General features: G+C 40.4%; 1 protein-coding gene and 1 pseudogene across 2 annotated transcripts in view; both read right to left on the bottom strand.

Annotated features, from left to right (window-relative positions):
- LOC100728286 (protein kinase C-binding protein NELL1) overlaps positions 1–22,189 on the bottom strand; it is a 755,088-nt gene that overhangs the window by 236,878 nt on the left and 496,021 nt on the right. The window lies entirely within an intron of this gene.
- LOC106025022 (isocitrate dehydrogenase [NAD] subunit gamma, mitochondrial-like) lies at positions 19,109–20,326 on the bottom strand (annotated as a pseudogene).

Below are 22,189 nucleotides of genomic sequence, written 5' to 3'. Positions count from 1 at the left end.
TAATAATAAATAAAGTTCTGAGACAGGGTCCCTTGTGGAATTTGAAATTCTGATGCCTCAGGCTCCCAAAATTCTGGAATTATGACCACACATGTCTCACAAGACCTCTTCCATTAGTTTATCTCCTATTCATGACATTGCTAAGGCTTTCTGAACTGATAAATGAACACAGAATCACACTGAGGTGATAATTTTTAATTAACTCTCTATATAAGCTTTACTCGAATTTATTGTCCCCAAATAAAAATTCAATCATGATTCCTTTCTGAATTGCAATTTGATCTGCTTGCTTTAAATTTAGACATTCAAATGGACCATGCTTTTGACTGAAATTAAAGTATATTTTAGCTTACAGTTATAAATAAAGTTAGGGAGCAAGGTGACTATCCTGTATTTCAGTAGAGCTCACTGTATCACTCTTTCTGTCTCGGGTCTATTTTTAAGCTTGGAATCAGATCTCTGCCCCTTTTTATTCCTGGATATTCATAACAGAGTTCACAAAGAAGTCTGCTTTACTGAGGTCAAAGAAATATTACAGATGTTGTGAAATTTCTCTTTCAGAGTGTCTTCCCAGTATGTGTATCTATAACCAGATGTGTGTGTGTGTGTGTGTGTGTGTGTGTGTGTGTGTGTGAACTTCTGGTGAGGCATGGAATAATTTTAAGAGTTGCCCTTTTTTATTTTTTACCCTGTTATCTAAAAATTTTCTTATCAAAGCACACACATACACACATACAGACACACTTTCAGGACTATATGAGTTAAATTATTTCAGATAAAGGAGTTGAATTATTATAACATTTCACCCATCATAGATTTGATATGATTATTACAGCTCCATGAATGTGAAAACATGTTATATTTTAATTAGCCAAACAGCTGATAAAGTCAACAGCGTTGATCCAGCTAGGACAGAAAGTTGTCTCCTAATTCAGGATCACCAAGGCTTATTCCAGCAGAACAATATCGCAGGCAGTGTTTACACTACATTTAAAGCAAATATTCAGACTAATAAGTATATATGAAATTGTCAAAGAAGTTATACTGTTAACATCCTAATAAAGAATTTCATTCCCATACATGACATAGAATACTAAAAGAATTCAGACTGCTTTCATGCCCACTGGCCTCAGCTCTTACTGCGACAGATTCAGGTAGGAAAGATTCCCTTCATTCATGTACAGTGTAGCAACCTTGCACTTATAATTCCAGAGCTTTTCATCATCTTTCCTTGTGACCTGGCAGGAGTCCAATTGTCAAGTGCATCCCATGACAAATGCGGGAGGAAGCTTCTTCATTAACAGATGGAGACCATGGACTTTCCTCTGAGCAAGGGTCACAGAAAGGAGAGAGCCAACGTGTTAATTTCACATGGAATACAGCACTCAGGCCACCCAAAGAAGAAAGAAGACATCAGCATGGAGCACGCTGCAATCACCGTGAAGTTTCCCAGTGCACACACAGGAAGATATTTTTCCAACAATGCTTTTATCATTACTATATTACAGAAAGAGTCAGAAGGGAGGTGCTTATAAAGTCATGACAAGGTGGAAACAGGTTCGTTCAGTTCATTCTTTGAGTTTCACTTCTGCTTCTTAACATGATTCATTGGATGTTTCTTTATTCCACAAGATATTTCACTACATTGATCTACTCTTTGAGATGAAATATCCCATAATGTCAATAGATTGACCAACTGTTTCATTCAATCATTTATTTATATTGACAATTTGACTTCACTGAAAGCTTTTTGCCTTTAGAGTGATACAAATTCCTGAAAGTGATACACAAATTCAACACACTAAACTTTGGTGGATCAGAGATTGAAAGCCATGGTTTCCTTCTAAGAATAGAAAATAGATGGCTAATAAAATTTGGACCTTACTACTAAGAATAATGTTATAACTAATAAGTATCAATTTTCATCATTCAAATTGGCAGGCAGAATTGATGCAGTAATAATATACATCCTTAGGTTCAATAATTGTGACCATGGTCTCTTTGGAAAAACGTTCCTTAATGTGAAGAAAAAACCCAACTGTGTCCTGAAATATTTATTACAGCTCAAATTATGGCTATGAAAATCAAGACCCTTTGTTGTTTGAATGTACATAGAAAGTTAAGTATGTGTTTGTAATTGTTTAAAATTGTTGAATGTGCAGCTACTTTAAAAATGATGTCCATTAACATAATAATGAATGTAATACAAACATCAAACCTATACTGTCCATACAACTCAGTACATACAGTTTTGTAGCCTCTGTTTACTACATGACTTTGTAGCATGAACCTTTTGCCCTATTGTTTTTCATATTTTTTACAGATGTTTTAGAAACACCCATTTGATAAACACACAGTTGCATTTTCCTTGCAAGAGTAGTAATTATCATTAATTTGCATGTATTTATGCTTGTCGCCCATCAGCATCCAATGATGCTCTGAGTATCCTGAGAATCTACATGCTTCTCGAGTTTTTTATATTGTGACAGTTCTCTAAATAGCAGATTTTTATTGCTAAATTAAATTTAAAATTCAATTACCATAAATAAGGAATAACACATCTGCATCTTCACATTTTTCTCCCTGAGCTCTGACTATATCATTTCTCATTTCCTTGATGACTTTTGTCATTTTCCAAGAAAGACGCACCCAATACAATTGTGCAGGAATTTCAGTGCTACTCTGAAATGCAAGGAAGATTCTCGGGCCGTCTCCGATCACCAATCATTGCACTCCTAGAACTCTGATTTTTCTGATACATCTTGGAGATAAAAATGTCTATCATCTAAAAGATAAAATCCAGACTTGTGTAACTACATAGAAGGCCTTTTCAATCGTGGTACTGCCCATGGCCCCATATTCTTCCATCTTCATTTCCCCACACAAACTGAAGTCTTTTTAAAGCCAGCACACCTGATGTATCCTTCTCCCTATTTACACCACATTCTGTACCCTGGGATGTCACCACCCACCCTCCCCAGTCATGCTCATCTTCCCTTGAAAATGTACAATAAATACGTATTCACTGGGGATATTCTGAGTTTCAGTGACACATAAAATAAACCTTTAAATGAAATATACAAAGATCCCATTCCTCAGTGGAGTTTGCATCCTGTAGCCGAAAAGTTGGAGGATAAATATAAAAAGTAACTATGTAGATGATATAAAATATTAGGTGATATAGGTTATTAAAAATAAAAGAATAACAGGAAAAGGAGACTAGGACAGCAAAACATGTAACATAAGCTAGGAAATAATTATAAATTCCTATTAGCATAGACATACAGGTTGTAGAGTTCTATGCTTAAGAAAAACAGTGAATTTTTTAAATGCAACTTAATTCATCCAAGATCACAAAAGCAGTTGGTTCAACCCTGTCATGGTTTATGTCTGTGTCCCTCAGGCCTCATGAGTTTGCATTGTGCATTTGTGATTGGTTCATTGTCTAGTGCTTGGATTGATGGTGTCAGTGCTACACCCACATAGGGGTGGAGCCAGGATGTGATGTAATGGCAGGAAGAAGGTGTGTCTTGCTCTTTGCTGGTTCCCACTTGCTGTTTGCAGCCGCAATGAACTGCAGCCCTGCCTTGGAGCCAACTGAGTGTGGACTGAAACCTCCAACAACTGTAAGAAATAAATCTTTCCTTTCCCAACTTGGGCTTCAGGGATTTTGTCTCAGCGATGAGTAAAAAGTAACTGAGACAAACCCTAAGAACTAGAACTCGAGTTTCCCAAAGGCCATCTCAGTGCTTTCTTATTGATCACTTCTGTGTCATACAGCCAAAAAGCAACAGGATATAGGAATTCAAAAGGACCAGAGGTCAAGCCTTGGCTCTGTACCTTGACTGAACTCCACTACCTGAAACTTCCTTACCTGAGAATGAAGGTGAGTACAAGTACATAAAGGAGGGTCATCATGAAGAACAGAAATGACACATAGAGACATTTAGACAGGGCGAGGCTATTGCAAGTACCATGGATGTTAAATGGTGGGGCATGAACATTATGTGTCGTTTAATTGCATTGAAAGAACAAAGCCCTTTACTACAATAACAGAAAGGGAGTGATGAATTAGAAACTAATATTAAGGCAGACCATGCGGGCCCAGGAAAAGGAAAGCCAGTTTTCTGTTTCTGTGAGTTAGCAGAGGCCATGATGGGTCTGGGAAGAGCACATCAAGAAGCTAGATTGATCTTCCCATAATCCAGGCAAAGGAGGCATTGGCCCAGATTGCCTTTCCTGAGAGCCAACTGGGGAGTGGGCTGAGAATCAAGACACTGCCCCCACACCCTGAAAGCAGCCAGCTGGCTCAGAGGAAAGACTGAATTGATAGCAACTGAGGTACAAAAACAACTAAATGCTTGTATTGTTTGATTAACTTTGCAGGACTAAGGCAGGTAGTCTAAGTGTCTATGAGGAGAATGACAGTATGCAGTATAGCAAACATGGGGGATTTCCTTCTGTCTTGTGTTTGAAATCCAATATTGTTCTCACTGTTTTGTTTTGTTTTGTTTTGTTTTACACAATGCTCTGTTTTGATTGGTTTTCTTCTGTTTTGTTTTGTTTGCTTTTACTCTGTCTCAGGAAATGAACACCATTGTGAAGATAACAAGAGACATTATGGTAGCCACTGTTGACTTATGGCTCTATTTTGAAGTTTTGTATCACTTTCACTGCTTTGTTTTGATTGGCTTTATTCTGCTTTGTATTGTTGTCTTTTATTCTTCTTAAAAAAATTAATAATCAAAGAACACTTGATATAGTTTTAAAAATAATGTGCCTCTAGAATTCACGATGAGACCAAATCCAACCCAAATGCATTAGAGAGGAGTGCCCACCAGCAGGGGATTCGGCCATGAGGGCTCTGCTCTCAGGACTGAGATGAGCACCTGCCGGTGAGGTGGAGTGCACACCTGTGAGGCCCACTGCCTTTCCCCAGTGAGGACAATGCAGTTGCTCCTGCAGTGAATGCAACGATAATGTGTCAGTTCCGAAGCAGAGATTGGGCCCTCACTAGCTACCAAACCTTCCAGGGTCTTGATCTTTGACTTCTCAGCCTCCAAAACTCTAAGGAGTGCACATCTGTTCTTTAAAAATTAACCAGTCTTGGACAGCAGCACAAACATACCGAGATGGTATTTTTTCATGTGCAAAATTTTACACATGTCTGATCTGTCATAGATAAGCTGAGTGAATCAGAACTTCTCATTTGTGTGTTTTAATGGAGCTGGCTCTTCAAAGGTGTCAGTGAAAGATAAAGCACTGCTGCTTGATGACCTAAACCAGTTAGAGGTCAAACAAACTGGAGGCCACTAGAATAGGTGAAATTCCCCTTCCTCCAGCACTGGAAGTGACCTGCCTATTAGTTCACTTTTGAGAAAAACTGACTTTTCACAATGCCCTTCAAATTGCTTGCTCAAAAAATGCTTCAATTACTCCTACAGTATAGAAAACAGTAGCAATCAGAAAAAAAGGTATATTCTTATAAGAAAAATTTCCTGAAACTTATGCAACCTTACACTAATAGTAATTTCCATGGTATCTGGTGCCTTCATATTTTCTTTTAGACTCTATGTAGGTTGAGGAAAAGGATTAGGGCTTATCCAGTTATTCTTTTTTTTTTTTCATAGCACATAACACAGTGATTTCCTCATAGTTAAAAACCTGACAAATATGTAGTCAATACATCAATTCATAAATATTTGATGTTTTACCCTTTTCTTAGTTATAGAAAACAGCATGTCAATATACCACAAAAGAGAAAAAATATTATCTTGCATGTTCATCTAAAGACAGAAGTCAGGAGCTAAGATTAATAACGTCCACAAGAATGAAATCAGGATAGGAGCACAAGAAGAGAAGGAAGTGGGAGGGAGGAAAAGAAAAGGGGATTTTAAAACAGAAACAAAGTGTGGTACATACATGCAACTGTTTCCCAAGACGACTGTAAACTGTATGTACTGCAAATATGTACTGAGAAAAAAGTTCAAATAAAAAGGCAGAAGTCAGGGTAACATTACATAGATACCACAGCTCCTTAATGAACTGACTTTGGACATGGTACATGACTTTTGACAAATTTGACTTTCGACATGGTACATGACCTGTTCTGAGGTAACATCACCTTTAGTGTAATAAAAGCAGAGTCTGATAATCATTTGCATGCTAGGCATTAGCTTTCTAGAATTTTCTCACATTCTTCTGTGGGTAATGTCTACCCACAATAGAATAAGAGTGCATATCTAGGCTGTCAGTGGTTCAGAAATCACATGGAACAAAATGGACAAATCCCCATCACCTGACAGCATTGACCAGCTACAGAGGGGAAACGTCTCAGTCATTCAGACCCCAGTGAGCTTCCATCTTTTGTAGCCCATGTTGTATGATCCAGCCAACAGCGTGGAATAGAAGAACCACCCATGGAGCCCAGCCAAACCCCAAATCATGAAAAATCATAGATCACTGCTGTTTTGAGGCACAACACTTTGGATTGCTTTGACATGGAGCAATAGATAACCAAGACACAGGGGGAAAAGAAGAGCATTGAAGTTAAAAGATGACAGCTTAAATTCCAGATAGCTAAGGCAACTATTTACTGCCTCTGCTAGCAACCAGTTTTGAGAGCTGTTGGACAACTGCAAAACTTATCTCAGGATCTTCAGCTATAGCATAAATAACACATACTTCACAGAAGCATAGATTAAAGAAACAACGTTTCTTTGTACAGTAATATCTCAGGGATGGATAAACATTGTTGTGAGCACCACTGAGATAATATAATATGGACTTTCTGGAAAATGCTATTAGTGCTATTGATGCAATTTCATTCAGTAGTTTAACATGAGCTGCATGTGTTAGAAGAGTCCATGGAAGAGCTTATACCTTGCACTGAGAGGTCACTACACTCTCTGCCCTCCTGACTCATGCTGCCATGACCAGTTCTCTCCCCTGCACTACTCAAAGTGGACTTCAAGGGTGAAAGCCATTTCCCATCACCCTTCACCTGAAACACACTCATGGTCTTGCACTGAACAAAAAATCAACCCAAAGCCCTCAGCCTGCATCCTCCCTGACTTTTGCCTTCCTTTCTGGTTACCTGGGCCCTCAGTTTCTAACTCTGTAATCCCTGCTGAGTCATACCAATCTTTGGGCTTCTTCAACCACCCTCAGCTCACCTCAGAGTCTGGGCACTATCTCTGCCATTACTTCCACTTAGACCACATCTTCACTTCACCCCTACAGCGCTCAGAGATTCACATAGGTACCACCTCAGAGGGGCCTCCTAATCAGCCTAGGGCCACAGTCCACCAGGTGCCCCCAGGCACAGCAATTCTGCTTCCTGCTACTTGCTTTCCATTCCTCCTAGCTCCTAGACTGTGACATGATGTGCACTTCTGTACGTGTTCATTGTGTCTTTCCTCTCTGAGAAACTAAAAGTCATAGGAAGTCAAGGTTCTCATCTTATTCATCATCTAAGTACCTTTGCCTTGAGCAAGAGTTCACAGATCACAGCCCACAGGCTTGTTCCTGTGTGGTGCCTAAGCAAAGCTTGGCTTCTACATTTAAGTAGTAAAACATTAAAGGAAGCACAGTGTTACACGACATGTAGAAATTAAGTGAAACATAAATTACAGCAGCGCTAAGTGAAGTTTTATAGAACACAGCCACACATGGCTACTTTTACTCTGCTTTGCTTAGTACATGTTTGTAGTACACATTTACATTCATCTTGGCACAAGTGCATGCACATAACACAATTTTCTTATGTAGTGCCTTTTTCTTTTTGTTTGGTAACTATTTACTCTTTTCTGAGACAGAATACCTGAAGCCCAGGTGGTAAAGGAAAGGTTTATTTCTTACAGCTTTTGGAGGTTTCAGTCCATACTCAGTTGCTCCAAGGCAGGGTGGTGTGGTGGGGCTGCAGTTCACAGTGGCTGCAAACAGCATGGCAGAAACTGGCAAGAGAGAGCGAGACACACCTTCTTCCTGTCATTACATTATATCTTGAGTCTACCCCTAGGCCAGTGTAGCACTCATACCCCCAATCTAAGGGCTAGACAATGAACCAATCATAAATGCACAAAGCAAATACATGAGGCCTGGGGACCACCAACATAAACCATTACATTCCAGCCCTGGCCCCCAGGCCTTGTGCATATGCTTTATACAAAAAAACACAGTCCATCTCCAAGAGTTGCCAAACTCCTAAAAGTTTCAACATTGCTGAAAAATCCAAGTCCCGAGTCTCCACGATCTATGGCAAACTTAACTGTAACCCCCAATACAAATGAAATGAGGTTAAACATTTCTCAAATGCAAAGACACAAGATAAACATTACCATTCCAAAAGTTACAAACAGGGGAATATAAAGCATTGGAAACAAATCAAGTTCAACATCCAGCAAGACAAACATTAAGTCCTAGAGTTCCATGCTCAGTATCTGAAGCAATCTAGTTGCAAGCTCCAAAAGGCTTGGGTATTTACAGCCCCATGACACTACCAGGGATTTCAGCTCCCGCAGCTTTTCTCTTAAACCCTCTCTTGTCACTTCTTGCAGCTTTCCTTGGGTGATCCATGTTCCTGGCTTTTCCAAACTTCTGGGGTCTCCACTGCACCTTTGGCTTTACCCTTACATCTTTAAAAACTGCCCTCTCCTGGGCATACTGCTTGTCTTCTCAGGCACCTTGCAATCAAGGGGAAGCAGTCTTGTCCTCAGAATTTGTGCATTTTCCTTGCACCTAAAATCAGCACCATGTGAATGCCGCCAAGGTTTGCTGGAGCAGTAGCCAGGCTTTTCTCTCTCTTGGCTGTAGGGGTCGACTGCCTGGATCACTGGGCTCTGCGAATCTGATTGTGAAGCAAAGCTTCTCTATGTTGCCACCATTCTGGATCCTCATGTGGCCTCTGTCACCATCCTGGAGCATGGCGCTCTGCAGCTTTCTCCTCTGAGCAAATTCTTTCACTTTTGCAATTCTGAGGCTACATGAGCCCACTGCTTGAGATGCTTGGGGCCATCTTTCTTATCTTTCTGTTTTTCTTCAGCAATCAAAGTCTCAACTCTGTCTTTACAATCCACAACATTCTTGGAACTTTCCTTCTGGGAAAACTCACAGTATTGCAAATTATTCTGCTAGGCTCTTTGCTCCTGATTTGCAACATAAAGCTGGCTAAAAGACCCCAACAGTGGCCATGCCACAGCCTCAATATTTTACTGCTTTGAAATTGCCTTTTCCAGATTAATCAGTCCCTTGCCTTTTGTTTCAGTCTCAGTCAAAGTCTCTGAGCATGAGCAAAATGCAGACAAACATTCTGCCAAGCCATAACACAGATGATATTGAGGCCAACAACCAATGCAATCCTTCTTCCCAGCAGACACCTCCCAAGCTTGGTCTTTACCAAGAGGCTATCAGTCTTCTTGTCTTCTGAGCCCTGACTAGGGTCTCATCTATAGAGCAGCCTAAGCTGCTCTAGCTCTATGCATCCAGGCAACATGTCCAAAACTTCCCATACTCTGCCCACAAGCCATTTAAATAGTCACAGCAAATGGCTCCACTCCTGGTACCAAATTTTGTCTTGGTTCCTTTTTACTTGTTGATGAGAGAAAATACCTGAAGCACAAAGTTGGGAAAGGAAAGGTTTATTTCTTACAGATTTTGAGGTTTCAGTCCTTCCTCAATTGGCTCCAAGGCAGGGTGGCATGGCTGGGCCACAGTTCATGGAGGCTGCAAACAGCAAGGCAGAAACTGGCAAGAGAGAGTGAGACACACCTTCTTCCTGCCATTACATTGTATCCTGGATCTACCTTTAGGGCAGTGTAGCATTCATACCCCCAATCCAAGTACTAGACAATGAACCAATCACAAATGCACAATGCAATTGCATTAGACCTGGGGGGCACCAACATAAACCATGAGACTTTTCAACCTATTTCTCTCCCTCCAGCTCTGAATCTCCCTCATTATCTCCATTCTTGTATCATTCTCATCTCATGTCCATGAATTATAATGATTACATGCACTGAGGTCATTCGGTTCTTGTACATGGTGTTTCTTTACTTACTTCCTCTCCCCTCTTTTCTCCTCTCCCCCTCCATCTCCGGGACCCCTTCCCATTCACAAGACATCTTTCCCCTTGTTTCCATTCATCCTTCCTTTATTTTATTCTTTGTACATTATGTTACTCAGATGAGTGACACCATATAGAATCTAAGCTTGTGTGACTGATTTCACTCAATATTATAATCTCCAGATGCATCCATTTTCTACAAATGCCTCAAATTCATCCATTCTTTTAGTATTTCACTGTGCCTTGGTAACACATTTTCTTTATCAGTTTGTGTACTGGTAGATACTCAGGCAGTGCGCAGGGTTTAGATCTTGTGGTTTTGCTGCGATAAACATCAGTTTGCACATATCCTTGTAGTATGATGTCTTTAATTCTTTCAAGTAGATATCTAGAAGGGGAATATCTATGTCACACGGAATTTCTCAATTTAGTTCTTTGAGAATTCTCTATACTGGTTTCTATACTGGCTGTACTAGTTTACATCCTACTAGCAATATACCAAAGTGTTCAACATCTCTGACCATTAGAGAAATGCAAATCAAAATAGCACTGAGATTCCATCTTCTACCAGAAAGTATGGCGGTTATCAATAAGTCATAGAATAATAAACATTGGTATAGCTATGGAAAGAAAGGACACTCCTGTTTTAAACCACAGAGTTAAGAAGCTGCAATAGAGACCATATGGCATTCAACTTACAGAGTTTAAAAAAGTTGAATATCCTTTTATACACACACACACACACACACACACACACACACACACACACACACACTGCTCTGCTGCTCTCCTGGGCCTCATCCTTAATGTAGGTGACCAATTTTCTAAAGAAAACTTTTTTTTAGAAAGAAAATACCTAATGGTGAAATTTCTTGGCGCCCAGGCACAGGCCCTGTCTCTGATCAGGAATACTTTTCCCTATCAAAAGCCAATTAAGTAGAAGTTTCTGATTAAGCATTTGAAGTCCTCCAGCTTCCTTGCTCTCCTCCAAAAGCACCACCTTTCTATAAGGAACAGAAGGCAAAATCTACATTCCCGTCAACAGTTCTAATTGATTCACATGCAGGGGAAAGCTAAATGAACAGGACCAGAGATTCTGGAAAAATTAAACAAAGCTTTCTTAATAAACCTGAAAATAGCTTAATAAAGCTGCAAATAGTCTTCTGCATCCCAAGAAATGTTTAATTCTGTTTAAATAGATGACTTTCCATAGACTGTTATCAGCTCAGCAGGAATCCTGTAAGAGGACGACTTTCCTCTTCCTGTGTATTTTAAGCTCTTTTTCATTGAAATTCCACTGGAGACTGTAAAAAAGCATCTGTCAATCTGGATAAAAATGATAATCATGGTCAAGTAATGCTAATATGTTCAGCTGTCAGAGTTTGGTGCTTTTCCAAATAGATATGAAATAGCCTCATAAAGATGGAGGGTTTGACAATCTTTCTGGGGAAGCATCTTCCTGGGTAACGAATAGGAGAGTGTCAAATGAAAGAGTAATTGGGTCATTTTCTTCAGATGTGCTGTTCTTGTTCTGCTTATTTCCTTGAACTTGAGCACAATGGTGAATATTTTTTTAATGGCGCCCTGTAATCCAGAAGACCACTCTGCAATCACTACAAAAAAATGGCAACCACACCTACCCCCAAACCCAGGAGGAAACTGGCCTATCAGTGTTGTCTCGGGACAATCAGCAGGAGATTATGTCACTGAAATAAACATGAGAGAGGAGGGTCGTACATAAGATTTTAATTGAAATTCTATTCTATTCCAAAAGAAAGGAGAGATCGAAACAGAATGAGATGAGGTAGCTCAGCACCAAGCAAAGGGCAGTGGGAAGTAAGAGCAGTCCTGCAAAGAACAAGATGATGAAACATGATTGTGGAGAGAGGGACGTTGAAAGAGATGTGCAAAAGTAAAGCAAAGCTTGGAGGAGACAGCAGTCATGCTGAGCAGGAGCTCAAAGAAGGTAATAAACCCTCCTGACCCAACAAGTGAAAGTTAACTATGATGAGGCATCTAAAAGGTTAATGAATCAATGCTGAGTTAATCATTAAACACTACACAAAATCTAGTGCTCACCTTAAATCTCAAAAATCTCTGCTTACACATAAAGTGAAGTAGGTAAGATTGAGTCAACAATAATTACAGTGTGTAAAATATGAGATAATGGGGAAAATTGAAATGTTTTGAATATTAGGCAATGACAGGCCAAGGCCCCCTCTTCCAACCATCAGGGTCTTGGGACTGACCCAGAATGCCTCTCCCTCCCTTTCTTCCATGCTGTCCCTCATCACTCTCCCCCTTTCTCCTACATGAGCTCAAGGTTTCCTGCCTGGTGGATTTTTCTGATTTCTCTCCCTTCTTCTATTGTCTCTTGGCACCATGTTTTTGCCTACATTACAATACCTATCACACTATTATTCATCTTCTGATTGTGGTTGATTCCCTCAGCCCTGTGGCCTCCTGAAAGAAAGCACATGGATTTTCAAAGCTACATCCTCCATTGTGGTAAAGTTTGTGACTTAATGTAAGTACTGTACTCAACAAGCCACACAGAGGGCGGAAGAACAAGGGAAGGAATGAAAGATTCGGTGGATGAGGTCCCTGTTGAAAAAAAGACCTTAATATGGCAAGAATAAAAATGGATCCCAAATCACTTTATCTAATCACGGTTTGAAAATCTAGCAAAAGATCAATCCTACAGACTTAGTTTGAAGAAAAGGTTACATGTAAACCAGGTTTCCCAGCATATTTTGAAAGCTGGTGTACAGTTAATTTTTCAGTATACATGTTTTAACTAATACTGAATCTCATGAATTTGACAGCTCAAAACTAGACAAAGCACCACCCATGAATTTAAATAGTCAAATATAATGTGTCGTAAAATTCCTTTATATTTGTTTCTATAATATTATCTATTTATTTTGAGATCTTGATTCTTATCTTGCTACTGCAGACTTCTGCACAGTAACTTTCCTGCCTTTTCTCACATAGTATCACACCTAAAAGATATGAATTCTTAAGCAGGAAGCAGCTCCAAGTAAAGGTAAAATGACTCCTTTCTTATCCGCAACAATTTCTAAAAGAGAAAACCATCTGAGGCAAGGTGGAACACACTGAGGGATGAATCTATTAACTGATCCCTTGGTGCAATGATTTGATTATATAGCTGTGAGGGTGATTAACAACCATGGTGAATGCTTAAATCTTGGAAATTGATTATATTAAAGGCATACTGTCATTAACCTAACTCAAAGCAGCCCTCTTTGTGAACATACTGATCCCTCCGCTCTTGCCATTTTCTAGAGTGATTGTGGAAGTGGGCCTTTCCAGTTTCTGGTTTTGGTGGCTGCTTTGATGCCCTGAATGGACTCCGAATTATCTGCCTTCCAGTTATTTTGACTTGAGGAGGAGTCAGAAGCCGTTCGGGGACATGGTTAGTGAGTAAGATGGGTGCGGACACAGCACAGCATCTGCGTGAGCCTCCTTCCCACTGGACGGCACCAGGCAGCGGCACCCACCGTGTCATTAACCACAGCCACAGAGACTCTCTGGGAGAAATTCCGGGCTCCTCCAGAGGGCGGTCCGGGTGATGGCACAGTGTGCGCACGGCGAGGGGAGCACGGTGGGCAGCGTTACGGCTGCGTGTGTTCCAGTGTCATTTCACAGCTGTGAACACACTCCGTGGGTTATTTCTTAGATCACTTTCTGTACATTCTTACTTGATCTATGGATTTGATTATATATATTTAACCGACTATGATAAACACTACAGTAAGCTAGAAATACTAGTTTTTGTGAATGAAATAATTCAATAATTTCATTTAATCTCTATACATGAATCTTGGTCTACTATTCTTCCCTAACCTAGAATCACTTTTCAAGTTCTCTGAAGTTTGTGAATCCATCATTATTTTGACTAAGCAGTTTGAGACAAAACAATCTTTGATTCTGTGTTTCTTGGCTTTTCAAATCAAGTCACAGAAAACTAACTGAATCACATTGGGGCTATTCCTTTCTGTTTTGTCTAACTGCTATCATTTGTGATACCTATTATGCATTTGTGATACCTATTAAGTGATCAAAAACTGACCTTTGACTCCTTTTACCATATTAAGCATTTGCATTTTCCAGAATAATAGAGGTATAACTGATAACTTGTATTTGTCTACACTTAAGGCTTAACTGGGGGTACACATAACCCTGAAATAATCATCGCAATCAAACTAATTACACAACAACACTCAATATTTGCAACAGTGAAATTACACTAATTACTAATTCATTGTTGAAGTTTTTGCCTTTTTAAAATTTATTTTCCAGATAATTTCTATGAAAATATGTAGCCCGCGTAAGGATTGTCATTTTTCTCCCCTAAGTAGTTGCTTGTTGTTCAAAATTATAGAACTGAGAGATCAGGTAAGATGAGAACGTGTATAAAGATTTGAATATAATGCGATTCCTTTTTTCTGAAAAAAAGGGAAAGACTACTTTTGTATATGGATATACATGGAATGGTACCCGTTTGCCACAATATCCACTGACCTGCATGCATTTTGTATGAGCAGAGATTGCCATGAACTATAGCAAACCAGACACTTGGGCTGAGTAGAGTCCAGATTACAGTTTTTAGCCCTGCTCAGTGTTTATACTCACAATGCATTGATTTTTAAGCATTTTAAACTGATAAGGAGACATTCCATTTGAATTGATTTTGTGAAGCTTTTTTCTCTCTTCTGTGCCCTTCTTGGCATGATCTCAAGTGCAGTATACGTAACTTCCCATAGCAGAGTAAGCAGTGTCATTTTGATATGAAGAACGCTTGGCCAAGTTGAATTCCAATCTTATGCAAGTTGTCAGGGAGCTCCAAGGACCAAATACCTCCCCTCAGAAATGCAGAAATGATGCATATATCCGAGTGAGCTGGTACCTTCAGGATTTCCACTAACTGTGGAAAGATGCAGAACTGTATACATTTCTTCAAATAACTCCTCTTACCCTCAATATTCAGTATTTCTTTGGTGTCCACTTCATATAATTATTTTAACAATTCATTGATTTCAACAGCACTTCATTTCTATTCTAAGATCTCTCTTTTCTGATCTGTCACTACCCTAAAAGAATACATTTAACTTGCCATTTATGAAAAGTCACCTCTTTAAATATCTGATGCTTGACTCAGACACCAAACAGGCTCATATTTATATATTGTAACTTTTTAATGCTGGGCTATGTGGGTAACCCCATGAAAGTGAGAAGCAGCTTCTTTAGTAGTAAATAAACACAGGTAATAATCTTCGAGTTTTCATTCTGGTTGATTCTGGCTCCATACTATATGATTAATCTTGACAGTGTCCACTGAATTTCTCTGTACTTACTCCTCAGTGGCATCAGCTGACATGAAGATTAAATAATATACACATTAGGAGAGAGCTGCAGCCCAGAGAAAAGAAGACATCATCAGGAGTGAGTCGGTGTGGATCCTCACCCCACGTGGCTGCCATCCCGGCTTCATCTGGAATCAGGAGGCTCGCATGTCCATCCCGGCTTACGGACATCCTAGCTATGATCCTGAAGCCACTCTCTTTGCCCTCCTGTGGGGCAGCTTCTTTCCCTTGACATTGCTTTAGTTCAGTGAATTTATAGGATTATTTTCAGAAAAAAACATTGATCTACAGCTGAAAGCTGGCACACTTTCACATAAAGTATGAAAACAGCACCATGTGTAAACCCCATTCTTCCAAAACGCCCCTCACCACTTACACACTGACTTCCGGAGTCAGTGGCTTCAGTGCGACCTCATCTGGATTTGCTTCCTGTTAGCTGTGAGACTTCAGGCTGATTTCTTCAAACTGCCCCCTCTGCTTTCTCCTCTATGAGATGAGGACTGCTAGAATAATCATTCAATAGAGTTAATGCTGAGAACTAGAAAAAAATGGCTAATAAATGGAAAGCATGTAGAATAATGTAAAGTATACAATATACATACTAAATCATATTATTACTAGTAGTTTTGTTCTCATTTCATATATTTAATTACCAAACTTTACCACCCATACAAGCATTGTAGTGAGTAATGCAAGGTCCAAAACATTGGCTTAACTGTGTTTTAAAACCTCAAAGACTATAAGATTAATTAAGGTTTAATTCACATAGATGAATAATTAATACAAGATAAAGTGTGAAATGCAAGAGATTAAATTTAAGCCTGGTTAGACAACCTTCTATATAGACCCTGAAAGGTATAAGCACAGAAGAAATGAGTTAGAATGAGGGGAATCAACATATGAGACACATAATGAGACAGAGGCTAGGTAAGATGGAAGAGGAAAAGGTCTAGAGTGCTAACAGACATCACTGACTAAGCAGTTCCCACAGGGAAGACACTGTGCGAAGAGATCTAGATACATTACCACGGTGGGAGACCGTGCTTCCCACACGGCACAGTTCCGTTTCCTACTCGTTAGGCTCCTTTGCAGTGTAACCTCCTCACTATCCCATGGCGAGGCGGAGTGCAGGACCCTCACTCAATCTGTTCCACCTCCACTGCTTCTGTCACCAATGGAAGGTAGAACCAGTGGTCCCGAGAAACTTATCAGGGCCGGCTGTAAGAAATCTCCATCCAGTGCCTTGCTCCTTAGAAATCAGGTGTCCTGCTGCAAAGAGGCCAAACAGCCCCCTCAGAAGGCCACACAGAGAAAAGCAGAGTCTCCACATGGACAGTTGTTCTTACAACCATCAACCACGTGAGCCCCGGCATTTTGGATCTTCCAGTGACCCCAACACCCTGACTAACAACAACAGTCTGCTTAAGCCACAGAATTGAGCACATTAATTGCTTCTTCTACACCACTAAATTTTGAGGTGCTTTGTTAGGCAGCAATAAACAAAGCAATTTTATCTGATGTTCACTGTGATCCTGTGAAGGTAGATATTTGCATTTATCTGAAAAATGAGAAAACCAGCATTCAGCGAAGTTACACAGCTTACTGACTATTACATAGCTTTTGCCTCACAGAGCTGAGATTCAGCTACAGCATTTGAGTAGCTGAGTGAGTTATAAAGCTGTAGCCAAGACAGTCCTAGAAAAAAATTAATTAAAGGAAACATCAATTATAACACCAGAATCATAAATAAAGTAAATTAATAAATGTGGCAAAGATGAAATTATCCAACAAAAGGACTACAGAAATCTTTGCAAACTGCAACCTTCTACCACCTGCTGAACTGCCACAAGGCTTTAGCATTCTTTAGAGAAGACAGGAGAGTTTCTGCAAATCATTAGACCAGTGGTGGCAAACTTATGGGAATGCATCACAGTGCCATCTCTGCTGGCATGCAAACCAAGTCCTCCCAGCTTGACCCTAACATCTATCTGAGCGCCAAGCACAGGCTCAGAAGAGGCCATGCACAGGCTCAGAAAGGAGTAGCAGTGCCAGTGATGATGTCACAAGCCATAACTCATTAGCCTTTAATTGCAGTGTTGGCACTGTGTGACAAGTCAATGGGTTTGGGGTTTTCCAAGTCATGAGAGAAAAGATTAAGAGTGGGCAGTGTGAGTTAAGGCTGTGTGGATTAGTGTAGCCCTCAGGGATAGAGGACTTCAGGCTGTCATATGGTCCTGGTCCATTAGTCAGAACAAATCACTGATGCAGGTCCAGATTACCCCAAGTTGGGGGCTACAGGGGTTGGGAAAATCCTTCCTTTCTGATGGCTATCTACCCATCCAATAAAGGGACTATAATGATGATTTTAAAGTTGATTCTTTCATGATTATTTTTCTAAAGACTTCTAGATAAGATTATTATGGTCACTTACTCCTCAAGCTAAACCCCGTTGAACTAGCTTTTGGATTTCCAACCCTGGCCTTGGCTTCATACATAATTAGCACAGGTGGAATCCAGATAATCAGACTAAGTTAAGACTTCGTGGAGAGCACAGGAACTTATTTTGGTCCAAGAAGAATGTCTTCAACTCCTAATACATGAACTATGGTGAGATGCAAGGTCATAGTTAATATATCAGGTTTCCAAAGCATAGAATTCACTGTTTTCATCAATCTTACTTCCCCCTGCAGGCAAGTCATCCTGAGAAAACTACTGTAAGATTTTAGAATTATTATTTTTTTTAACTTTTTGAATAACAACAAGTCCAAGGAATAGAATTATTTTTGTTTCCAAATGAAGATCTTCAAAATAATGTAAATTCAATATATGAACAGGTTGGCAAATATCCATAGTAGAATAGGACACTTAGTTTTTCACACACATTCTTCCTTTCAAACTTTGAACAGAAGCCTCTACCAAGGCACCAAGCATGGGGTTTGCCATCCATGGTTTTATCTTACAGCAAGTAAATGTGGTCCAGTGGTTACAAAGAGATCTGATCCCTACACACCTGTTCACAGGTCAGAGAAATTCAAGAATTCACCCTCCAGGAGAGTTTCAGGCCCCATTTTTGTATGTGAAAAAGAAGCCCAGAAAAATTCCTAACCAAAAACCCTTAAACAACACCAGGCCTGGAACCCCGAGGGAGGCGCAGAAGCAGTCTGTGACAGCCCAGCTTTGAGTTACCTCACTTATTCATAAAGCTGCGGTGTGTATGTTGCAGGCAGGATGCAATGCACTAACTAACTTAATAAGTTCTAGAGAAAAGCCAGACTTCTCATTGCTGCTCTGCTGAATTTCCACCCCTTGAATATCTGTGTGCAAGTTTCTGGAAAAGCCTTTGTCCTCCACAAACAGCTCTGATTTAGTCAGTGTGTCCTAACATAAGTTGGTGAGAATTGTGGATTAAAAAAAAAGGAAGAGAGTTCTTGATTTACTTACAGTGCAATCAATTTGGCTAATTTAAATAAGCAATGTTATGGCATTTTAATTTAATGGGAAAAGATCAGTCTTGGTTCACTCAAACATATTGCACCACAGCAAATGGCTTATTCTGGAGTCCACATTAGCCAAGCTGACAGGGCTCCTAAGGATGGGCAGGGAAGGAACAGGACAGAAAGGCTTCTGGGTGATAATAGTTTTTAAGACCAATCATTTAATTGGCATATCGGATGTGGTCAATAATATGTCGAATAATTTCCATCATGGAACCCTGGCCTCTGATGTCTGGTGTTTGACTATTTTTATTGCCCAAGGATGCCAAGACCACAGCTCGAATTGTGGCGGCGTGGGAGTGCAGGCGGAGGTAATCCAGCATAATGCAGTTTACCAGCATCATGGCACTCGGATTGACCCAGTTCCAGTCCGCTGGATTCTTGTTCAACTGCCTTGTAGCTGTCTCAAACACTGCGCACAAGCAGCCATAGTTGGCTGGAGGTACAAGGCCCGAGCCCCCCAACAACTCTGTGCAGATGCTGGTGACGATGTTACCATAAAGACTGGGCATCAGCATAACATCAAACTGTTGAGGCCAGGTCACCAGCTGCATCGTAGCATTGTCCACAACCATGGTCTCTAAGGCGACCTGAGGATAGTGGGACGCCACCTCCCTGCAGCACTCGAGAAAGAGTCCGTCTCCCAGCTTCATGATGTTGGCCTTGTGCACAGCTGTAACTTTTCTGCGCCCCATCTTCTGTGCCAGCTGGAAGGCGTACTCAGCAATGCGCAGAGACTTGGCCTTCGTGATGATCTTTAGGCTCTCGATCACGCCTTTCATATTTTCGTGCTCCAGGTTGCTATACTCACCCTCCGTGTTTTCCTGTATGACCAAGATGTCTATGCCCTAGTGGCGAGTGTCCACATTGGACAGGTTCTTGAAATGGGTAACACTGGCATAGAGGTCCAGGGTGGTGCACAGCAAGTTATTGTAGAATTTGTGAGAAGGTGGCTTGGTGTGGTCGGTTTTAATGCTGCCCTTTAAAGCCACAGAGTTTCCACACTCTGCCATGATGGCATTATGAATCTCCTCCTCACCAGATGTGGTGGTCACCCACACCTTCTCAAAGTCCACAGGCACACATGCACATTGGAACACACTCTTGACATACATCATGAGTTCAGGCCAAATGTCATCTCCAGGAATCATAGTCACTGTGTGCTGGCCGCCGCACTTGGCTGGTGAGAAATCCTGTGATAGAAACACGGGTGCCTCAGTGAAATCTCAGGGCCAAGGAAAGTTTCCCAAGAATGGCCAAGAACGGCAGGATGGAAAATTGTCTTCATAGAGCAACTGGCTATGGACAGCAACTTCAGGGCCATGATTATTTGGTTGAGGCGTATTCAACACCTCATGTGAAAATATGTGCTCCTCTCCTTGAACTGAACTGATTTCTTTCAGTGGAATTTAGATCTATAATTCTTGTGTAGGTCACAATTCTCTCCATTCCATGTTTAACAGACATTCTACTGTAGTGAGAAAGAGTGCTATGTGGCAGATGGGATGTGTTATACAGTAAGAAGTACAATACTGCAGAGTTGGCTAATTCACTTGGTACATTAAATGTGCTAACGTGTATAATTGTTTTCAAAATACACACCTTATTTTGAGAATAGTTTCAGAAGCCACAAACAGTGACAATACACCTCAATACAAGCACAAACTTTCCACTGTCAAAATCCTGCAGGATGCTGTGCAGTTGATAAAAATGAATGAACACTGTCACAGTATTGTTTCTCAGAGTTCATAATTTACATTACCTATCACTTTTAATATTGTCCATCCTGTAAAAATTAACAAATGTGCATCATGCGTCCATCATCATAGCGTTACACAACATTTTATGTCTTTTAGAGGAGAACTGAAGATTTCTCAGAAAAACACTCAGTTAATAATTCAATTTTACAAGGCTATCCCTAGACCTACTGAATCAGAATTGCTGGAACTGGGACCTAACCATTTGCCTTTTAATAATTTTGATGCATACTAAATTTTGAGAGCCACTGGACCATGAAATATCCCACTGGGAATGATGGGGCACTGCACAAGGGCAAAGATAGAAAGAAAACACAGTAAACATTCTTAGAGATGTTTAGTAGAAAAACAGGGCGAGACTACTGAGCTAGAGTTAAGTCATTTGCAAGCACTTACAACAGCACTTATGAATAAGTAAGTAGCTCATCACCAAGTGGTGACCTTACCCTTATTGTGAGATGGTGGTGTTATGCTCCTGCAAGTGAAATGTAGTACACAAGGCAGAGGATTGTCCAGAAAGCACAGGAAACAGATGATGGCAAATGAGTCCAGTGTTAGAGGAAGGTGACTAGGAAAGAACTGAGTGAGCTAGGGTTCAGGAGAGGAGAGAGAAAGGCATGCCACAGAATCTAAGAGAAGTGAAACATCCAAGGAACAAGTCATCCATGCTGCCAAACCCCACTGAGAAGTAAGCAAAATTACAATAATAAAAAGAGAGTCACTGTCAAACTCCATGAGGCCACATGTATTAGTGGTCAAGCACACTAGGTCCAGAGCCCGGCTGGCTGCCCTCCGAGCTCCTGAGAACCTTTGCCAGCCTCCTGACTCCTTTGGTAACTTGCATCCCAGTGGGAGTGAAGAGCAGAGAATAAAAACACTAGTTATATAGTAGACAGAAGACAGTAAGGAAAAGAAGATGTAAATCTTTGTTTCTTTTTGAAGTTGTAGATCTTATAATGTCAGAAAAAAAGAATGCAGGGAAAGAAGAAAGAAGTACAACACTCTTATACTTCAGGAGCAGGTCAAAGAAATAAACATAGACCAAACGTGCATGATCGGTTGATGGTAAACTGCCTCTGGGTGACCAAGTCAGGACTGGGAAGTACAAAGGATAAAACAACTGTGTCCTGGGCCAGGGTGCTTACACGAGGGACTTTAGTCCAGTCTTGAAGGCAAGAAGAGTAACACTAAAGGCAGAGGAGGGGAGAGACTTGAAAAGACTGGAATATTCCAAGCACAACTGGCTGGAAGGAAGAATTTTTGTAGGAAAACACTAACAGACAAATCGCAAAATATACTGGTGTCAGAGAGTAGCGGGCTTTGAATGACAAATGAAGGAATTTGTATGACACCAGGAGGACAACAGAGAGACATGAAGGGCTATGAAATAAAAATAAAGGGCTCTAAAAGATATTCTTTGTTTAAACAAAAACAGCAACAGTGAAGTTTCAAAGCCTGTGATCCATGCATACCAAAACTTTGCCA

The sequence above is a fragment of the Cavia porcellus genome, unplaced genomic scaffold (assembly GCF_034190915.1).
Source record: "Cavia porcellus strain 051 isolate PalLab524CR breed Dunkin Hartley unplaced genomic scaffold, mCavPor4.1 scaffold_9, whole genome shotgun sequence".
NCBI lineage: Eukaryota > Metazoa > Chordata > Mammalia > Rodentia > Caviidae > Cavia > Cavia porcellus.
The sequence above is the reverse complement of the archived record's forward strand: the minus strand, read 5'-3'. Positions and strand labels throughout refer to the sequence as shown.